Source organism: Pinus tabuliformis, chromosome 5_2, assembly GCF_031772625.1.
Source record: "Pinus tabuliformis cultivar Carrire ecotype Pingquan chromosome 5_2, CPIR1, whole genome shotgun sequence".
In the NCBI taxonomy this organism is placed as follows: Eukaryota; Viridiplantae; Streptophyta; class Pinopsida; order Pinales; family Pinaceae; genus Pinus; species Pinus tabuliformis.
In genome coordinates, this window is record NC_142306.1 from 317,830,610 (window position 1) to 317,842,665 (window position 12,056).

Sequence of the window (12,056 nt, forward strand, 5' to 3'; positions counted from 1 at the left end):
AATGAGTTCTTGACTCAATAGTCGGGCTTATTGGAGGTCAAATTGGATCGCCTCCAACTGGCGACAGAAATGCTTAAGTTCAGAATGGGAAATCTAGTGAGGGTTGCTGAAACAGATGCCAATGACGAGCATAATCCAGTAAATGAAGATGACGCAGAGCAGTTGGAGTTTGCTATGCAGATTGAAGATGATAATAATGATGGTGCAAGTGTTCTGGGGATAATTCTATAGCAGGTCATCGAGGAAGAAAATGGTGCTCAGGAAGTCCAAGTCTTGGAGGATATGTTGTTTTTCTTTTAAATTAGTATTTTTGTTATGTTATGCAGATATGTAGTTTTGGGTGGAGTTTTTTGGAGAACATATGGAATTCATCATTTTAGTATAGTAAAATGCAACATATGGGAATGTAATGAAAGTTTAGTTTGGAAATCTTGGACAAATGTAACGGACTATTTGAAACATGTTGTAAAAGGCCCCGACCTTTAAACCAAGTTTATATAATGCAATGAATACTCGTTTCTTTCAAAAAAAATGACCAAAATTTGGGAACATTACACCATAGAGATGTGTGATTGCAAAAAAATAAAATTAATCTAAGGTGTGTTTCCCCTTTGACCTTTATCCTTTGAATGAGGTAGAGATGGTTGCAAGGAGATCCATTAAAGGAACCTTTGCTACAATGAGTACTCCCTTAATTTCACAAGTCAACCAATGCAAGGAGAACCAACAATAGAAGAAACAAGCTTCTATCCTGAATTCACAAGTCAACCTTTACCTTTCCCCCAATCTCACAATAAGATAAAAGTGGTTTCCCTAATTAAACTAAATCAACCAACAAGCTTTTTCTGGTCACTAGGTTTGCAATGACGAAGAGCATTATAGAGCTTGATGGGGATTGTTACTTTCGGAAAATTAAAATCTAATCTAAAGCATAAAATGAAATCTAATCTATGAAATTGAAATCTACTCTAATGTTTTGTGATGTTAAGTTAATTTTAAGCCCAATAAGCACACCATGAAAATGAAACACAAAACAGGAGAGGCCTCCGTTGGGTAGGGGGATTGGGCCTCCACTCATCACTCAACAATTGAACAATATCATTTTATGGCAATCATATCTGGTAAAAAAAGAGAGAAGTCAACAATAAATCCATTGAGGAAAAGGTTATTTCCTCGTGAATAACATGTATTAGTTGTTTTTCTATGTTTAGATATTAGTTGAAGAAAAACATGAAAAAAAACTTTATTTTCAATTTTAATTATTATATAAGGAACCTTTTCACTAGTTTAAAGGATTGAAGGGTTTTCTATTCAAGCCTCGATATTATTATCAGTTTGAGATAATTTCAAGAGATCAAGCTCTTTTTGGGGAATCTGTACCTATGTGAATGATTGGTATTGTGATAACATTTTTGCGAGTTGTATCAATCTTTCTTTTATTCAATTTTATGAGGAATTCCTTTCCACAAGTTTGTTGTGATTCATCAATAGTGCATGAGCTATATATAGGATTCCATGTCTGCTATCTAAATATTTTTTATTGGTTAACAAATAATGTTTATGCGCTTAACAAGGAATTGATTTTATGAAATTTTTCGGTAGTCTTCATAACCCATCTTTTCTCATATATTTGTTTATCAAATTGGTTTATGCTCTTGGCCAAGATAGATAATTAATATAGGTTATATTTAATTAGTTTAGGATCGTTAACTGATAGATTAGATTTGAATTTCTTCTATGCAGAGAACTCGAATTTATTTTCACTCATTTTCATTGGCTAACCAAGCCCATGCATCAGTGAGAAACTACCATCTCAAAAGAGAGCAAGTCTAATTGGGAATTTCCATCTGGTAGTTGTCCCCTTGTTGATGATGGGATATTCCCACATATCAACAATCCCTTAATTTTGTGAGGAAGTTATCCCATTTAAGAGAGATAATTCCCAACTCTTTGATGAATCTCAAGACTTGCAACATGATTGTTGTTAGCCTCAGATTACTTTGAAAGAGTTTATACCAATGTTGTGAAAATCGCGATCGGGATTAAATCGGCGCGGGGAACAAATCAGAAAAAATCGGGAAAAAATCGTTTGGTACAAAAATATTCATTTTTTTTTCAATTTTTTTAATATCTAAACCATCTACAACATAAAATAAATACATTGACACATAAATATGATAAAAAAAACTAATATATAAGATGTTTAATATCATTTCTAGCGCTAAAATCACACATAACATTGAATCATGTCCTGAATAGTAAGTCCTGACTCTTGAGTCCCAACTCAACCTCAAAATATCAACAAAAAATATGATAATGTATCTCATCATGTCATAATGTCATATACAATAAAATGAAAGTCTAATCCTATTGATTTTCTCTGCCCCTCTTGCGAGAAAATGCCACAGCTTTCCCTTTCCCTCTAGATGTAGATGCTGGTGCCTGTGCTGGTGGAAATGGCAGTGGAGTCTGATGTGCTCTAGAAGCTAAAGAACTAGAAGTAGGAGCTATAGGAGGTAGACCACATCCTCTACTGATGGCAGGGGTAGCCTGGGCAGGTGGTGTCACTTGGAAACATTACAATCTCCCAATCCTGAAATCCTGAAAAACTGATAAGTCTGCTGGATTTTAAATGAAATCTAAAATTCTACTTTCTCCATATGAAATCCAATGAGGCTGGAACCACTCTCAAACATCTTGAGTCATTTCATGATAATGTTAAAAATTTAAGTAAAAGGATGAAAATGAAGATTAAGGAGAATGTCACTTTTACTTTAAGAATTTAACATTACCATGAATAGCATATCCATACTAGGGCCTACACTTGATCATTAAGCTTCCCCACTCAAAAATTATTTGTTTCTTTAAAAAAAAATTGCATGAAAAAACCCAAAAAAATGTTATAAAACTATGCTGTCACGACTCCCGGCGATTTTTTAAGTTTATCGCGATTTTTTCAGTAAAAATCGGCAAAAAAAATACTGGCGATTTTTTCGTATAAAAATCGCGATTTGATCGACAGAAGGAAAAAATCGCGATTTTTTCATTAAATCTCGATTTAATCGCGATTTTCACAACACTAGTTTATACCATGTTTGGGGGTGCTTCATGAGATATGGTGTATATGGTGTATGTTTAATTCCATAATGCTTTGTGACATATTGGAGATGGCATACTCTGTGTTTTCTTGACCTCAATTGAGTGCTTGCTTGAAATACTTCCCTAGGGTGTTGGAGATTTCCTAATAGCTTTGGTGATGCCCTTTACTTTTTCCACATGGAGATGGTTACTTGCTTAGAGAACGCCCCACTTAAGAGGAAGAGATTTTTTCATCTTAGAGGAGGGCATCAAGTTCAAGATAATATTTGGTAGCTTGGAGTTTCCTTAGGGACACCTAGGTTGTGACAATGTTCATGCAAGGGGAATGGATGACATGGAACACACGGCTCAGAAGGATTGATGGAGCCTTTGGAGACTTGTAGGAGGAACATTGGACATGCCTTGCAAAGCATACTAGCGTTTTGAGCCTTGCTTGTGGATGACATTGTCTTGGAGCTTGAAATGTGTGCCCTTGGAGTGTATTGCTTCACATATGTGATCCTACATGTTATATTAGGTTGCTTGTAAGCGCATTAGGCTACATGAATCGTTGGAAACTCTTACCTCTCATATATATAAAGGAAGGAGAGAGTCCTTTACTCATTCATCATTCTTATTCACACTTTTGTTAGAGATGTAGATAGGAGTGCACTAGTCTTCCTCTCTCTCTTGGATCCTCTTATGTACTTTACATCTCTCTCTTGGAGTTACTAGGGTTTCTTAATCTTTTTAGAGCATCTTGAAGTCAAGGGTTAGTTTTCATCTCTTGCCAGTTTGGAGATTAGGAGAGATGGCTTCCCTTGGAGGACATGCTTGAGTGATTCATGATTTTTGGATCTCCTTGGTGTAAACTAGGGTCTTCTTAGTCTTCTCTAGATAGAGTTTTTGAGAGCTAGTAGGTTGAAATAGAATTGAGATAAGGCTATGGTATGTATATGAACTTCACAATTATACATATTAATGAAGTTTTAACTACCCAACACTTGTGTGAATTGTAGATTTGATTTACAATCATTTATTTTCTTTTTGGTTCATAATTTCCAACTATATATGTCTTGTTGACTTGACATAAGCTAAAGGAGATTATGTGAAGTGATTTAACATTGAAGAAGATAAGAGTTGTTTTGTTCCTTTATTTACAATTGTAAATAAGTGTTTCCATATTTGGTTTATGCATGGTAAGATTAGTCTAGAGAAATGAAACTTATCATGACACTTTGGTATCTTTTCTCTTGAATTACCTTGATGATTGGGGTTGTTAAGTATTGAAATTTGATTTTTTGTTGTTGTTGTTGTTTTATTTGTATTTCATAATAGCCCTAAGGATAAAAATTTATAGGATTATGATACAACAAACCTTTAGGTTAGAGGTGAAATTTATGCTTTGCATTAGAACTAAGGTAAATTTCAAGATTGCTTCAAAAGAGATTACCATACATATAAACTTATATTTAGAGATATTATAGACTTCTTGTTCTTTGTATAAAGAATAGATGAACATGTAAATAGTTTGCCAATTTGTATGAATTAATGGAAGAAACCTTGGACCTTTCCTGTTGAAGCTTCATGCAATTGATGAAGGAGGGAGTTCTTCACACCTTGTATAAGGACATTTAGTCATCATTTTATGCATCTTCTAATGCATCACCGGTTACCTATGAGTTGTTTCCTCCTACTTTTAAGAAACATACTCTAAGGCATTGGCTCTAGATTACTTCAAGATATAGGTTATAAAGGTATTGTTCATGGTAAACATGGACAAGGTATTGTTACTCCCACTAACCTTGAAATAAGCCTAGTGACAACGGGCCTTGGATACTTTAAGACTTCACTAAATGCAAGTTGTCATGATATTTCCACCAATGGTTGGAAATAACCAAAGCCTATACCATATATTGAGTCATTCACTAATGACATGTCAAAGCTTGAATCTGTCACTTCTTATGATTATTCTACTATTGATTAGCAAGAACCCTTTCTTTCATAGGTAATAGGAACCATATCATTCCCATTTAGATTCATTAACATCAAATTCTTGACCTTCCACAACTCATCCATATCAACATCCAAATCATAGTAATTGGATAAAGCACTTTGGCTAGGTTGAAAGTTGCCAACCTCTAACATTTATTGAATTGGATGCTCAATTTCACTCTTTTGTGCATATGGCTACCTATAAGGCCTAATGTTAGGTGGTACACTTCCAAGTTGCAAATGAATATCATGGTCATGATCTCGAGCCGTTGGAAGACCCTCAAGCATAAATACCTTGAAACGATTGTTGATAAATTTTCAAAGATCCACTAGAGCAGAGGATATATATGTTGAATATATAATGAGTACAATTGTGCAATTACACCATGGCATCCTTTTTTGAGTACTTTTATCATGTTATTAGAGCTTATCACTTTAGAGGATTTCCCTTGGATACCTCTAAGATCAATTTCCTTACCTTTGGAGAAAAATCTCATAAAAAAGATTTTGAAAACTAAGAGTTATTGTTCCCAATGATTGTAACCACTAGACCCCTATACAACATCAACACTACCCATTTGGATTGCAAACATGGGACTATCCAATAAAATATTCCCCATATTTAGCTTCATACTATGGTACTTCCTTGAGCAATTTATGGTACCTCCATCAACAATCATTACTTGAAATTATAGTGTTGGAAATACAAAAGCAATTGAGAAGCTTCGCCAATTTGTAATTGATGAATTTATGGGTACTACCAGAAATAATCAGCACAGTTACCATTTTATTTTTGATATATCCTTCTATATTTAGGGTTTGTGGAGCACTGATGATGACAATGCACGACAAGATATTGTTGAATTAATCTTTTCTAGCCCTATATCTTGTGGCGATTCCAATTATTGGTCTTCTTCCTCTTCATGATCTATATAGAATAATTTCTTCTCTTCGCATTTATGCCCCTTAGTGTACTTGCTATCACAATTGAAACATGGTCCTTTTACACTTCTTTCATACCTTTGCTAATGTGTCAAACTTGTTAGTTGAGTGAGGTTAGGAGAGGGAGCATGATGTTTTCTATAGTTAGTAACCACTCTTCCAATGGCCATATTTTTACTTTCAATTTTCCTTGCTAAAATGATGCTAGAAATTGCTTGCAAAATCTATTTCAAGGGCTATTTATAAAGGGTAACTCTACTCCAATAGAAAGATTAGATGTGGCATTTCCCTACTTAGTATCCTTTGTTATTTTACTTTTAAATGTGTCAATTAAAGATATTGCATCTATCATCTTAGTAATAGTTCTTGTAGAATTTATATTTCATTCTAAAACACACCCTCATAACAAGGTTTAAGAGGTGCACCTTTGCAATGGCCCTTCAAGGAAATTTCTACATTAATTGATAGTATTAAGGTTGACTATAGCATACTATTGCAGCTCTATTTTGTCCTAATAATTGATACAAAAAAACCGTCAGAGACTGATCTTTTGACTCCGTACAACCTAGTTTAGATAGGCACTAGTCTTGGTCCACACATCCATCTATTTCTAAGCTTTATCTTATACTTTCCTAGAGAAACCCCCTTGTATGGGAAGGAAGCCAGCCTAAAGTGAGAGAGGGCATTGTTGTGGTGACAATGAACAACCCCTCTTAGTTCCTATAAAGTTGCACTTGTGTTTTATGGCTTTACCACTTGAGTGCCACTTTGTGCACTTGCACACTCCAAAGCCAACTTCCAAATTGGCAAGGATTTTGGTTGGGTTAGTTCCTTAAAAGCCATTTTATCGAACAATTTATAGAGAAATTTTGAAGTACAAAAGGGGCCCCAAAATAAATAAATAAAATGTGCTATCAATATTAACTTTAAAATACCAATAAGATTTAAGATGATGATGTCAACCATAAGAGTAAATATTTTTGGATAGAGAGAAAAAAGAAAAAAAAATGTATATATATATATAGTTTACTTATCTCCATTTAGGTTTTGCTCAAATTTCATTTGTGTCCCTACACTTGAAATTTAAACAAGCCTACTAGAAGTTATGTCGAAAATACAATTAAGAAAAATAGTTTCTTTCTTTCCCTTTTGAAAATCCATCTCTTATTTTATTACTTTCACTATTATTTTATTATTTCCCAAGGAGGCCCACTTAAGACCTCACAATTTTGCTAATAGCTATCCATATTAATTATTCATGATATGCACACCATGAAAAGAGTAGAGTAAGCATTAATGTGGAATGAAATCGCACCATATGATATATCATTACCGTAAAATCTTGTAATTACAATCATCGTATAGATAACCACAACCTAGAGACACCCCACAAAGCATGGCACTAATACTATTAACAATGTTAGAACTGGAATGAGGAAGGATGTCATCGTATTAACCTAGGGAATTGCACCCCAAAGTGAACTTCTAGATTAACAAAAATGTTTGGTGCAAATCTAAGTCATATGATACAGAAAATATGTAACAATATCCAAAACAAAAACACACTAGAAAAGCGGCCCCTCAAAATTTTGGAAAAAGGGAAACACAATGTATGTGTATGTGTGTGTAATGTTTGCTAAATAGCACATTGTATTAAAACTTCGAAGGAAGCATTATGAATAAATGAAGAAAAAAAAAATGACAAACAATGTTCCATGTCATTTGTTATATTGGGATACTCCGTATGTATAATATGTTATTTTACAAAATAGTATATTATATTGAAACTTTGAAAGAAAACGTTATGATTAAGTGAACATTTAAATGACAAAATAAATAATAAGCGAAGTTCCACCATTTATTATATTGGGATATTCATCATTGGTATCACCATATGTCTATTCTCTAGGGATATCAATCAACACCAACCAATTTTGATGAAATTCCCTAATCCAAGCTTTAAAATATAGTAGAAAAAGTTTAATGTGTTTAATTGATTATTTTTGCTTGTGTGAAGGGTACATTTTTGCTAAGGCCATAACATCAAGGTACATAAAGGGCTTGTTGCTTTTCACTGAGTACCCCCATATCCTCATACATGGTAGAATCCAATGCAAATCTTGCATTCCTGCCAATTCCGAAGTCCTGAAAACTAATAAATCTGCTGAATTTCGGACGATATATGAAATTCTACTTTCTCCATATGAAGTTGGATGAGGTTGGTACCACTCTTAAGCATCCTGAAACAATTAATGGTAATGTTAAAAATTTAAGTAAAAGGATAAAAATGAATGATAAAAGAAATATCAACTTTTACTTTAAAAATTTAACATTTAATATTACCATTAATTGCCAGCATGTTAATAAAAAACAAAGTCAAATAATTTTTTTTCTAAAAATGGGTACCTCATAAAACTACTGCGAATAATCTGGAAAACTAAAATATCCTATATGACACTAATAGTAACTGCACTCACGAAATATGAATCATACATCACTCAAATATTCAAACAACAATAAATCCTTCCTTTGAATTCGTGCTAACACATTTAGTAGGAACCACCAAACCACCAATCAGATAGAGGGAAACAAAGATGTCAACAAACGATGAAACAGCCCTTAAAAAAATTCTTCCGAAATGTCCTATTAACCAACAGCGTAAATAAAGTATTGTCCCAAACAATAAAACCCACCTCCAAATTGTGTAAACAACATATTTCTTTTATAAATGAAGTATTGTACCAAACAATAAAACCCGCCTCCAAATTGGTGTAAACAACATATTTCTTCTATAAAGCTTGAGGAAGAATCGATAAAGGATGAAAAGATTGATGTCTATATGAAAATTCAAAATAAATCCCATATTACCGTTAAATCTGTTATTCAGATTTGAAAAAAAAACAAACAAACAAACTGTTAAATGAAACACCCTTGCAAATAAAAAAATTTCACCGCCGATAAAATAAATTTCCTGGTTTTCATCTAGAAAACTTGTTTCAACAACCACCTAGCTTGTTGTTTTCCACATAGAAACGCGTCGAATGAAGCCCTATGTTCGATTGGTGGTTTGGTGGTTCCTACTAAATTAATCCATTAAGTGTTATACCCATGAAAACGTAACTCATTCATATAAAAAATCAATCATAGATTTTAATATACAAGTCAAATCATCACGATCTGAAATTGTATAGATGCTAGACTCTCCCATTCTTGTCATGACCCAGTTCTATAAAATCAGTCATAATTTTCAATACACATATCGATTCTCTCCCCCCGATTCTTACCACTATCCCATGCCACCACAGAATTAAATACACTTCGACAAAGGGTCCTATTAAATAGAGCCAAGGTCTCCATGTAACCATTTTTTAAAATTCATAAAAGATTAGAATCTCCGCAATAACCTCATGAAGTACCAAGCAAACTACACAGTGAGGCCACCCTCATAAAAAGAATCTCCCTGAGTGGGTCCCAATATGAATTTCCCTCCTAAATTATAGGAACCACTAAAATTAAGGATAGGTTCATTATTGATAGAAAGTTATTACAAAACAAAACTACAAAAATATAACTCCTCCTACCATCTCCATACACCAGTGAATCATGTCCAAAAATATAGTGTGACCCACAAATTAGTTGATGTCCCAACTCCAGAGAAATCAAAAAGTACAATACAAGTCTTCCCCTCTCAAATTTTCTTTCCATTGAGCAAACAAAAAATCTCAGACTGAAATTATGGTGCATACCCAATCTCTAGCAAATACTTAAAACTCACTCCTCTCTTGCTTTAACAGGCAAAACGGTCTGGCCTTCAGAAACCAACACACTGGCCGAAAGCAATAGTGATTGACACTACCCCTGCATAGAAAAAAAAGATACAAAGTTACCTCCCTGCCCAACAAAGCCATACTTGGGAGTCCTGTTGCTCTGAAAACTGTCATTCAAAATTTCATAAAGGTACGTTTCGATCCTACAAGGACACTGACGTTCTTGTGTCAGGGGTCTCATATTTCTCGTTACTAGAAAATCTTCATCGAACTCTACGAGTCAACTATCGGAGAATGTTACTAGAAATTCTTTAGAATAGAGATTTTCTATCGGACTTCATACGTTTGCGGTCATTCTAACATTTGCGCAGACTCTAATATCAAATGTTCGGCATTTCTGTAAAATTCAAAACGACTTCAACGGGTCTTACAGAACTAATTTAGACAAAAATCTTTCTGGACTCAAGAACTAAATCCTTCGTTTCCTTCCCTAGGATCGTTTAATTCTAACCAGAGAACTAAATCGTGCACCGACATTTTTCTAGAAGGATGTAGCGGCCGTAGCTACCTTTTATGGGTAATAAACATTTTGAGGCATATACCCATAAACATTTTCAGGCAGATAACAAACACGTCTTTTGTTCGATTCTATCTGTGGCGTCAAGAGTCCTCGTCCTCTGATTTATCACATATCACTCCTTGATTATGTGATATTGATCCAAAATCTTGAAAATGAACGTTGCTCGTCATGCTCATCTTCGTTAATTTTTCCTCCCTGCGGTCAAGGGCATCTCGACGATCCCGTTCCTGAAAACTTCGATTGTGTACCATGTCTTCCTCATCGACATTCTCGAAATCTTTTCGACCCTTTGAAACTTTTTAACCTTCGAATTTTTAAAATATTTACTTAAACTTTCAGTTAACTCCATTCCAAATTATAAAAAATTTACCCTATATTTTTTATGTCCATCCTTCTCCGGAAACCAGAACCACACAAACCACTCTTATCTTCAATGTTAAGCTCCAACCTGTATCTTCTCGATTCAAATAAGTGGTAGTTACATTCCACTCAACTTTACTAATCAACTCTTGGTTGAGGAAAACAAATTAGGGCTAGGTTATTAAAAAAAATGTTTATGGGCTAAAGAGTTTCATGGGTATTGGATGAACATTTAAGATTGAAGATAGCAATGACAATATTTTTACATGGTTGAAATTTTCTGAGAGGGAAATAATGCACAGCCTAGCCAACCAACGCAACCCACTTGAGGCAACTTTATTAATGCAAAAGAAAATATTTTACATGAGAGTTCTCACAATCAATCATCATCCATAACCCTTCATGCCCTTTAAATAGAATTCATGGACCAATAAGGTGTAAAGCCACAAATCAATACTCATTAGTATCAGAGAATATTTGTTGAATCGTTCTATGTCAACACATTTTTTTAATATATCTTCAATTTCTAGCAATGTGGGTCTTCTCAAAAGTATGCATAATGCGTACTTGTTGGATGTGGAATTTAAGAGTGCCATAATGCGTACTTGTTGGATGTGGAATTTAAGAGTGCCTATTCTTAAAATTTGAGTAAACTTATATGGAGATAAGCCAAAAAAATACAATTAATTAAAACAAAAACAAAACAAAAAAAATTCCCTCCAAAATTCATAACTTTTATTTTATTATTTTTCCTTAGGAGGTCACTTTTACACTGAAATATCCTCTAATGAAGGAAATAATGTAAATATTTGAACTCTATCATTTCAAACTTCTTAATCCTTGAATTCACATGGGCTAAAAATTTAAGGTCACTACTAGTGAGGATAAGGTCATCAACATAAAAAACAAAGATTATTAGAGGGCTTCATACTTTCTTAGTGTGGACAATGAGGTCAAAATAATACGAGTTGTCTTTAGTGAGACTTTTTGGAAGCTTTTCCGGTGGGCTAAGTCACAGGACACGTCCTCCAAGATCCCGCGTCCCGTATTTAACATGTCGGACACAAAAACGGCCCTAAAACGTGTCGAAAACGTTTTTTAACGTGTCTTGGAAAACATAAAACGTATTCGGTCGTTTTCTTCGTGTCCTAGTCATGGAAAACGAGTATTCAGATTCTAAAAAACATTGCCCTAATGTTTTTTCTCCAGTTGAATATGTACCCCATGAAATCAATGGTTTAAAGCCGATGCAATTATTTTTTCGGGGTTCTTTTACTATTTTCCTCCAATGTCGTCGCTCTCCGTCAATGTATAATCGTCGTGTGGAGCCGAGT

At 34.1% G+C, this 12,056-nt stretch overlaps 1 long non-coding RNA gene across 4 annotated transcripts in view; it reads right to left on the reverse strand.

Moving 5' to 3' along the window:
* LOC149158785 (uncharacterized) overlaps nt 1–12,056 on the reverse strand; it is a 202,627-nt gene that overhangs the window by 117,351 nt on the left and 73,220 nt on the right. For 2 of the 4 annotated variants that reach the window (XR_016261719.1, XR_016261720.1), the window contains exon 2: nt 8,114–8,255. The exons of 1 other annotated variant lie outside the window; for it this stretch is intronic. This is a non-coding gene — a long non-coding RNA (uncharacterized LOC149158785). Of the gene's footprint in view, nt 1–7,840; nt 8,256–12,056 lie in introns of those variants that run through there. One more of the 4 variants, XR_016261718.1, reaches the window with a different exon arrangement.